Source organism: Rhinolophus sinicus, linkage group LG02 (genome assembly GCF_036562045.2).
Source record: "Rhinolophus sinicus isolate RSC01 linkage group LG02, ASM3656204v1, whole genome shotgun sequence".
In the NCBI taxonomy this organism is placed as follows: domain Eukaryota; kingdom Metazoa; phylum Chordata; class Mammalia; order Chiroptera; family Rhinolophidae; genus Rhinolophus; species Rhinolophus sinicus.
Window position 1 is genome coordinate 27,837,501 of NC_133752.1, and position 11,358 is coordinate 27,848,858.

General features: G+C 36.0%; 1 pseudogene; it reads left to right on the top strand.

Annotated features, from left to right (window-relative positions):
* The first annotated feature begins 1,708 nt into the window (after window positions 1-1,708).
* Window positions 1,709-2,341, top strand: LOC141569994 (conserved oligomeric Golgi complex subunit 5-like; annotated as a pseudogene).
* The last annotated feature ends 9,017 nt before the right edge of the window (window positions 2,342-11,358 follow it).

Sequence of the window (11,358 nt, forward strand, 5' to 3'; positions counted from 1 at the left end):
TTTTCCTTAGACACATCATTAAAGAGCATATAAAAATGAATTCTGAAATGAAAATATCCCATTTTAACTGAGTTCACTGAAATTATATATATGAAACAAATTTCAAAATCTTTCTTCCTTCACTATAGATAAACATCACCACACCACGGAAAAAAAGAGTAACTTAATGGGGAGAGAAGGGAAGCTACTGAAACACAGAGGGGCAATAAATGCAATGCCATGGATGCTATTCAAAGGTTAAGATTTGTGAAGCGGGAGGTTGTCTGGGCCCATGGAGAAGTTAGTCAGAATGCCGGCCCTGCCCATGACTCATTCTTAGAGACTCTATCCTTCAGAGACCAAGCTCAGTGGATAGGGGGCTACATAACGCAGATCCACAGGCCCACTCACCTCCACAGCAAGTCCAGCAGGAGTGATTTTAAAACACCAAATTTATGATTCTCAACCTCCAAGCAGATTCATTCTCCAGAATATAAAGTCACAACACAAATACACACACACACACACACACACACACACACACACACACACACAGAGAATGAAACTAGGAATGTCTGTGGTGGTAGTTAGCACAGAGCTGAGAGGAGAGCTGCGTCTCTGACAGCCTGAATCACATGAAAGGCAAGGCTATGGGGAAGAAGGAAGATATTAAGGGTCTTGCTCTGCACACAGAGGGAATGTGAGGGAGATGTCCAATCAGAATCTGAAACCAGAATCTACAACCAAAAAGAGAAAGAGAGAGTGCAAAAGAAATGGAGTCAGGTTTCCACTCAGCTTACATTCTGAAGAGTACTCTGTGAGATTTCCATGTATCCCTACCAAAAATCCCCCTTCCCCAACCTAGCTTGAGTATGTTTCTGCTCCTTCTAATCAAACAATTCCTAAGAAGGACACAAACCAGAAACATTCATACATTGAAATATTTCATAGGAAAAAATATGCTGTCAAAGAATATTTATGATTGGAAAATACTTATGACACAATTGAGAAAAAGTAGAGAACAGTCTCAAGTGTGTTTTAAACTCTCTCTCTCTCTCTCTCTCTCTCTCTCTCTCTCTCTCTCTCTCTCTCTCTCTCATTCATTTAGAGACTTAGAGCATAGTGCAGGAAATGGTAATTCAACCACCCTCACAGTTGACAGGCATGTTTCCACAGCGTTCACACCATTATAGGAAATTATGGCGTCTATTTTATTTCTATTTTTTACCTAAACATGTTAAAAAATCATTTAAATATTTTATGCATTCAAATGGAAACTGAGAGACTGAGCACGTGCAGACATTGGAAGACCAGATGCATATGTTCATGATTTAGTCACTCAGTTTATCACTCAACTGAACACCAACAGCCACTGTGCTGGTTTTGAACATTATACAGTCTTAAATTATACTTATTCTTTGTCATCTATATTTTACTGTATATCTATAATGGACCAGTAGTTAAATACAGGCAACATAAGAAACACTGATGTTGAAATGTAAGTTAATGAGAAACAAACTGACCAAAGAGTGAAAGAGAGAGAGATAATATTTCAAATTTGCATCAGATGATTTCCTCCAGATCCATATGTTAGATTCATCTGATCAAGATGGCTCTGGTGTTTCTAAACCAGAGAAAATTTTGTGAGGATTATATCAGGTTGACTTCCATTTATTAGGGATTAAGATTACCTATCAACGGCTGACGTCATCACCCAGCATCTGCCAACATGGAAGGTGGAAACGGCGGTGTCGCTGTGGCTAGCAATGGGGCTCTGGACTCTGAGGCGGCTGCAGCAACAGTCCGGAAGATTCTGCAGGATGAGTGTTACAGTGATTTTTTTAAATGAAGACTTTGATGTAAAAACTTATACGTCCCAATCTATTCATCAAGCTGTAATTGCTGAACAACTAGCAAAACTTGCCCAAGGAATCAGTCAGTTGGATAAAGAACTACACCTACAGGTTGTTGCAAGACAAGAAAATTTCTGGCACAAGAAACTGGGATTGAGTCTTTGGAAGGTGTCCTTCAGATGATGCAGACAAGAATTGGGGCTTTACAGGGAGCTGTTGATAGGATGAAAGCAAAAATTGTTGAGCCATATAATAAAATAGTAGCAGGTGTTGCACAACTAGCAAGACTTCAGGTGGCTTGTGATTTGCTTTGGAGAATTATTTGCATCTTTTACCTCAGTCAAAGACTCCAAGGACAGCTGCAGGGGGGAAGCAGAGAAATAACAAAAGCCGCTCAGAGTCTCAGTGATCTTGGCATTCTTTTTCACTGCTTTGGGGAAAAATGGAGTATGGAATTCATACAGGGGACTGGATCTCTCACAAGACATAATGGCAGCTCATCCCTCTGAAATTTTCTTGATTCTGGAAATTCACATTAATGCTTCCTCTTTCTCTTTATATTTATCAAGTTCACAAGATCCTGGTTTATAATCAGGAACACTTAACTCATTAATTTTCAGTGAGATATGTGCTATTTTTGGACTGAAAGCATATAATTTCCATGTCTTGGCCACTATAGGTGGAGCTGTGATGAACAATGGAGCATGTGTGTCTTTGCAGATGGATGTTTTCAGGTTTTTTGGGTGGGTACCTGGCGGGGGGGGGGGGTATTGCTGGGTCATGTGTTATTTCTATTCTTGATTTTTTGGGGAACCTCCACACTGCCTTCCATGGTGGCTGCAGTGGTCTGCATTCCCACCAGCGGTGTGTGAGGTTTCCTTTTTCTCCACAGCCTCTCCAACACTTGTTATTATTTGTCTTGAGATTATTAGGCTAAGCAAAATAGGTCAGACAGAAAAAGTTGAGAACTATATGATTTCACTGATATGTGGTACATAAAACTGAACAGAACAAAAGAGCAAGACAAACAAATGAAGAAATAAAAAATCATAGACACAGACAATGGTTTAGTGGTTAACAAAGGGTAAGGTGGTAGGTGAGGGTAAAAGGAATCAAATATATTGTGATGGAAGGAGAACTGGCTCTGGATGGTGAACACACAGTGTGATATACAGATTATGTATTACAGAAGTGTACACCTGAAACCTATGTAACTTCACAACAACTGTCACCCCAAAAAACCAATTAAAAAAAAAAGGTTACCTATCATCATATTTTTTCCTGAATAGTGCTTGGAAATATCCTGAAACTTTCTCCCTTATTTCATCATGTGGATTCCAGCATAAAAATTATTTTAAAAAATGAATTCATTGTAAAAGGCAACAATTGGAAACCTTAGGTAATGGAAATATGTTTTCTTTATTTTTGATACCATAAACATAGATACCAAACTATATTTTACTGTATATTTGGCCTCAAAACTATTATGTTATTTAAATGTTTGTCAGTAAAACATAGTTGTTCTTACACAATTGAAGTAAGTTAAAGAGCATGCTTCACTTGGCCACATTGCTTAAAATGAGCCTCATGTTCTTTGTCTGTTAAAAGAAAGAACATGTCTTTTGAGGAGACCACTTCATGGACGGTGTAGATGCTTGACCACTATACTGTACACCTGAAGCTGAAGCTGAATAATATTGTATGTCAACTATAATTTAATATATATATAGTCATGGGATATGGAATACAGCATAGGGAATAGAGTCAATGAAATTGTAACAGATATATACAATATCAGAGGGACAATAGATTGGGGGAGAGGGTTATCACTTTGTGAGGGGTGAAATGTCTAACTATTACATTGTTTTGTACACCTGAAACTAATAATAAATAAATAAATAAATAAATAAATAAATAAATAAATAAAAGGAAGGAAAGAAGGAATTAGGTGAAATGATATTTTAAGGCCCCATCTGCTCTAAAATTCCATGATTATGAGAAAAGAGGACCAGGTCCAGTGAATTCCTACTTGCTTACATCCATACATAATTATATTTATGCGTATATCTTCCCAAATGCTTTCTTTATGGTATAAATGTCTCTGAAGACCAGCATAGATCATTTTTAAACAGGCAATGAAGTGAAAAAAGAGCATGGAAAAATTAATCCATGCTATATCATGCACATTGCAATGTGATATAAATTGCACATTGCAATGTGATATAAATTAATATTATTTAATTTTTGAACAAACTTTTACATATGAACAGTTTAAAGTGTCAAAGAATGCTAAGAAAAAAAGAAGAAACAGCCTCTTGCTCCCCAGACAGAACTACCTTCCACTCTCATAGTTGATTGTCAGACAAATGCCTTCCTATCTCTAAATAATATTCTCTTGTAACTTTTTTCTCAGCTATAGGCATCATCTATCAATTTCCCACTTGGGAGCTTATGATCTAATTCTTTTATTTTTACTAACAATACCCCCACCTAACATGACACAGACACATACTAGCTGTGCTCCATCATCACAGTATTTTACACTATATAATTATGGCTGAAAAACTGTTGTGTTTACCCTGTGACACTGTAAAACTGTATCCACAGCTGAAGTATTTGTACACTACAATCTTATTGTGCACAATATTCTATCTTCCATGGAGATCATGATTGTCTTATTTTCAAATTTACCTAGCTTTTTTCAGTACTTCTTATTAATTAAAACTCGTATGAGAGTGGGGAAAATGGGTGAAGCGAGTTAAGAGGTACAAATTTCCAGTTTTAAAATAAATAACTAAAGGGTTGGCCAGTTAGCTCAGTTGGTTAGAGCGCGGTGCTCTTAACAGCAAGGTTGCCGGTTCGATCCCCACATGGGCCACTGTGAGCTGCGCCCTTCACAACTAGATTGAAACAGCTACTTGATTTGCAGCTGATGGGTCCTGGAAAAACACACTTAAATAAATAAAAAGTTTAAGTAAACAAATAAATACACATAAGTAAATATTAAACGATAAAAAATAAAACCCAAACTTTCTGTCAATCGTCAAGTTTTTTTACTGCATTATACAATTATCTTTTTAAAGAAATCTCTCCTTCACATCTCTGACCTGCTCCAATCTGGACCAAATGTTCCAGACACACAGTTCAACTATCACTTTTCACCTCTCTCTTGAATTGCATCCTGTTTCCTGTATCATATGCTAAATACAGATAGATGATGGAAAGATATACATAGAGATAGATACAAATATATAAATATCTTGTCATAACTCCTATGGATATAACATGACAACTAAAAAAGAGCTTATCTATAAAATGACTCATAATTTTGATAGTGGGTTCACTCTTGATCATTTTTAAAGTGTTAAAGGAAGAAACATACTTTCTTATTATATAAAAAGATGCATTTTTAATTTTGGAAAGTGGATTTTATTACAATTAATTTGAACTTCTAATTATAATATTATATAAAAAGAAGAATAATAACATCAATAACTTTTTCTTCAGGTTACATTTGGATGTTTAAAATTTGTAAACCTTAGATAACGTCTTATTTTATAACAAGCACAATTCCTACACAAGACGGCATTGTGCTTTCAGGAGTGAAACCTATAGTTATTTTTAAACTAAACCAGCACAAGGGGAAACTAGGGAAAATTGAAAATGGTAATGTCCAAATGCAAAATCTATTTTTTCTCTACTGTTCCTGCTGTGAATATCAAAAATGGATATACAGTACTCAGTGTTATAAATATGCATGCATAGCCTTTTAGGCTTTTCAAAACACCCTGACATGTATCATTTATCCTCATAATAACTCTGCAAAACAGGTCAAAAAGCTATAACTATCTCCATTTTATAGATGAGAAAACTGAACCATAGAAAGACTATCTGTGGTGCCACAGTGAGTCACTGTCAAAACTGGCATCAGTACTCATGGTTCTTGAGAGCTAAAACTCTGCTCCTATTATCACTATTATTATTACAATTATCATTTATGTATTTATCTACGTGTACATACATTTTTTTTCTTTGCTTTTTGTTCTCTCATTCAGCCCACTCACTCCCCCGACACACACACACCCACATACCTATAAGCACAGCCTCATAACCCACTCACTGTTGCTGGGGAAACAATTTTAATGGTATATCTTTCCATGCATTTCACCATGCTGATTTAAAAACTGATAAATCTGCGCACGCACACACTCACTCACCCAAACACACCTATACATATATAGGAGAATTTGACATTGTTAGGTTTACCAAATGAGATCATATTATAAATGTCTCTGTGAATTTTGCTTTCACAATTAACACAGCTTGGAAATTCCTCCTAAACAACTCATTTTCAATGGCTGTATGGTATTTCATGGAATTCATGGGCCGCTGTTTTTCAACCATTCCTCCATTTATGGGCATTCCCTTAATTTTCAGTTGTTTTTAATCACCTTGAACCCGTGATCCCCCATTTATTGGCTATTAATGTTCTCATTCATTAGTATTTTAAGGATATATTGAATTCAGAATCTAAATTAGTCTCGATAAATTATAATGTTCTTCTGTAGAGTTGTAGAGCAACTAAAGTGTGTTTACTTTGTACAAATGTCACATTTTCTATTCTACTATTATTTTCAGAATTTTTAAATATTGAGAAGAAAAGTAATCATTTGTAATGAAATATATAACTACCTGTTCCCTAATACTTAAGTACATTGATCTAGGTTCTGTGTGTCAGCTGCCACATACTAGCTGCTACAGACTGAATGTTGTGTCCTTCCAAAATTCATATGCTGAAATCTAGTCCCCAGTGTGATTGTATTAGGAGATGAGGCCTTTGGGATGTGTTTTATTAGTGTCCTTATAAAAGAGATTCCATACTCCCGAGCCCCTTGTACCATGTAAGGTTATAGTAAGAAAGTGGCTGTGCATGAACCAGGAAACTGGCCATCTTCAGACATCGAATCTGCCCATGCCCTGATCTTGGATTTCCTGGCCTCTAATGCTGTCAGAAATGAATTTCTGTTGTTTATAAGCTATGTAGCTTATGATATTTTGTTACAGCAGCCATAACAGACTAAGACACTAGCAATGTGACCTAAGACCAATTTCTTAAACTTTCTGTGCTTCAGATTGAGGATGATATTTCTTTCCTCATAGGGCAGAGAAAGTTAAATGTAACTTTAATCCACGTAGAGCACACAGAATATTGCCTAGTACATAAACCCTCAATAAGTAAGTGATATTGTTATCAATGTCATTGATGTCCTTACTATAACATTTTAAGTAGCTCAGTTTTCACATGCCTTTTTTAGCTAAATCAAATTCCAGCACAATTACTCACCATTGTTTAGAGTTACTAGAGATAGTCTTTCAAAGTCTCCTCTAATTTTATGTGCTGGGAAAGAACTTTCAACATTCAAAATAGCTTATAATTAAAAGTACATAAAATGGCTTCCCTTACAACTTCATGAAGAAAAGTGAAATTCCCAAAGAGGTTTTAACTTTTCAGCACTCCCACTAGAAAACAAGAAATAGTTATAAGTACTTCCTTGACAGGTTGGCTGTGGCTGCCAAAAGCCCAAGGAGCAGACATTTTGTTTATATGAGTTGCCATTTAGTAAATGGAAATTCAGCTGGAGGGCTGTTCTTTCCTTGAATTTTATATGTTTAAGGATAATAGTTGCTTTGAATATATGAAGCTGCCAATAGAATATGCAGTATTTCAATAAAATGGTTCAAACATTTGCATGACAAGTGTAATAAAAGAAATTCCAGTAAAGAAGGAAAAACGCTTTTTTGAGGTTGAATGTCTAGAATTTGCCAACTTTTAAAAATGTGTGGTGAACAAAAGACATATCAAATTCTATACCACTAATGAGAAGAAACCCAGGATTCAATAACTGAGTTGTATAAAATATTTCGTCCGTATGTAAAGTGCCAAAGTCATCCAAGATACATCTTTTAAGTCTCACACTAAGAACACACAAAAATTGGACAACTACATGTTTTGTTTTGTTTTTTCTCCTTGATGTTTGAATGTTTTTCCTGTGTGCCTTTCTCTGTGCTCAAAGAGTGTTAGCAAACTTGATAATGTGTTTCTGAGTTGAAAGCTTTTTAGACACAGAGAGGGGCAGGCACTAATCACCAATCAAGACGCTCAGGGACAGGCTCACTGCTTCTCACTTAGCACTCTGTCTGTCAACCAGAAAATAATTTGTTTGAGCCACTAAGGCTTACAGTTATTTATTCTTTATCCTTGATTTTTCAGGGAGGCCCCACCACCACCAGTAACCGTTACGAAAAGCAGATAGCACTGGAGGACAAAATTCTGATGCTGTGCTTACTTTTAGCAACTGTAGTAAAGCTTTTCCAGGGCTGGCCCTTGATCCACCAGCTCATGTAGGCTCAGCATTCCGCAGTGCAAGGCAGCTTTAATTTAATTCTCACATCATTCCCCACCCCCACCCCTGCCCAGCTTTCTCCTTAGGACAAGTCTCAGAGAAAAAAGAAAAAAAGAAAAAAAAGAAAAGAAAAGAAAAGAAAAGAAAAGAAAAGAAAAGAAAAGAAAAGAAAAGAAAAGAAAAGAAAAGAAAAGAAAAGAGAAAAGAGAAGTCATGGGCCTGGCATGTCATAATACAAAAATGCACTGCTAATTACCACAGCTATAATTCTTGATCCAACCAAAATGCAGGTACACAGTTACTTTTCTTGGGGGCAGTCTCTGCTTAACCCCTGCTTCGTTTCACTACCTCTTCAGCACGTTCCCTCTTCTTCAACAGCAGTTCTCTCCTGATGGTAATAACTGACTGGCTGCCCCAGGAAAAGAATCCCGTGGGAGGATCCAGGTGAGAAGCGCCTGAGCTGGTGCCCCAAACCGTTCTGGGATGGATCGTGACTTATCAGAAAAAAGAAAAAGAAACCCAACGTCTTTCTTTCTAGCTTTATAAAAGACCTAATGATGTTTAGAATTACAGCAGTGGACATAAGATGGTGGCAATTTAGTTCCCTTCCAGTCAAATAATGAGCTTCTCTGAAATCTGTAAGTACTTTAGGTCTTCTTTATGATGGAACTAAATTAACAACAACCCAAAAAAATGGAGACGTAACATTTGGCGCAGGAGCATTTGTATTGCATTTGGAAGAGTTATTCACATGTGTGTCCAATCTATTTACATATTTTTTATGAATTTATCATCGATTATAAAGAAATGCCACTACCAACATAACAAAGCATGGCATTTATGATTTGCTGAGTAAGGAACACCTACTAAGTGTAGTTTCTACAGCGATTTAGCAGAAAAGTATTTTAGGGAGTATTTTTATAGTTCAATTGGCTATGCCTGTTCTATCCAATTTATCCAAAGCTTTATATATACACAGCAGGTCCTTGAATAACATTGTTTTGTTGAACATCATTCTGTTATAACGTTGATGAGATGCTGTAGGAACTTGACTCTTGTTTATATCAATTAGCCTATGGTAAAATTGGTTTTCTTATATGTTGCTTAGCTTAAAGTCACAGAACCTAAAGACAATATTAAGTTAGGACTTTGTGTGTGTGTGTGTGTGTGTGTGTGTGTGTGTGTGTGTGTTACTGTGTATATATAAATAAATATATATATATATATATATATATATATATATATGTATATATGTATATATATGTGTGTGTGTGTGTGTATATATATATATATATTATTGTCACCAATTTAGCTGCTTCCACCTTGGCCCAAAGCACCACTATCTTAGACCTGACTTAATACTGTACCTGCTAATGGTTTCACAGCTTCTATCCTGGTCACTTTGTCTAGTCTCAACATAAGGCAAGCTACTTCCTTTGCAGAAACCAGTGAAAAATAAAAATGTAGAGCCCCTGTTCAAAAAGCTGAAAAAGAATACTATTGGAGATATAAAAACATAAATGTTTTTTCCTTTCTTCCATGGTCTCTTTCTATTTGTCATGATGTTTTTTATTTGCTATTTAATATCATGCAAATAATATTCTGGGGGAGCAGAGATACTTGCTGGGTGAATGCAGGCACTTGCAGTTCAAAGGGCCCAGAAAAGGAGACTTCATAAAACATACAAAAACATCCACAGGCAAGACTACAGAATGCAGACAGCTATATGCTGGGGATGGGGGGAGAGGGGGGGAGAGAGAGAGAGAGAGAGAGAGAGAGAGAGAGAGAGACAGAGAGACAGAGAGGAAGTGAACAGGAGGGGAGGGGAGGGAAGAAAAAGAGAGGAGAGGGGAGGGGAGGGGAGGGGAGGGGAGAGGAGAGAGGAGGGCCACAGAGATGGGAAGAGGGGAGAAAGGGAAAGGGAGATGTAGATTCATGATTCTATCTGGCATTCTGATTTCTGAATTAGATTTTGTTTGTGAGTTAAAGTAACCATTGTAGTTAATTTTACTTAAGGGTTAGAATCTGCCGAGTTCACATCCGAGAACTGGGACAGTGAGAGAAGTCAAAAATAATGTTCCAATTACATTTTATAAGTCATGCTAATTTATGGCTGATTACCTGTGATTATCTGATGCTTAAGAAGGGATGCAGCGTAATGGAAAAAGCAAGACTTCCACACTCAATAAATCAATGTCCAAATCCTTGCTCTACCTTACACAATTTAGACAAACTAATTAGCTACAAGTTTCACTTTTCTGTAAAACCGTGACTCTTGAAATCTGAAATAACTCCTGGTTAGTTATTCCTGCAGTACTTAAAATAGTGTCGGATATAAAATAGAGACTCCATAAATAAATATTTGTTAAATGAGTTTGAAAGAATGAACCTAATAGTTAGTGAAAGAATGAACCTAATAGTTAAAAGTGAAGAATGCTAAGTGAAAGAATGAACCTAATAGTTAAAAGAAGAAGAATGAATTGAATGAATGAATCTGCTTCCATATCTATTAAAATTGATGATCTCAACTGTTAGTTGTGGCCATATACAGGTATGGAATTAAGTAGGTAAGTAGTTGATTGACAATAGATTATAGAGAGATAATAGATAATAGATCGATCGATCAATCGATAGAATATAGATGAATGGATGGATGCAGATAAACTCCAAAGAAAACTAAAAGCAACTATGAATTTTAAATTTAAAAATGCCAAAATATCTTATATAAAAAACACTACTCAGAGATGTGTTAGAGCCATTGGACACCAAGGAGTCCCTAAAAATCCTTTTCTTAACATAAACTGAGAAAAGTCATACTTATGTAGTTTTAAAACGTTATAGACAGCTTCTTGTAGATTTTGAAATTCACTGAAATTTCACTGAAAAACAGTGAACATGATTAAAACCCTAGAACATAATTATTAAAGAGAGTGACTCCTATTTTGCCTAGAAAAAAAAAAAAGGCTACTCGGTAACATAATGTCTTCATGAAAGTGAAGGCTTTGGTAATAGGGTAGGTAATGATTTTTATAATATAACTTTATTATACAAAAAAAAAAGGCCAGTTGGAGTTTGCTGCTCTAAGTTCCTGCTAATCTCAATGCTGGTGAACTTCATTCTAT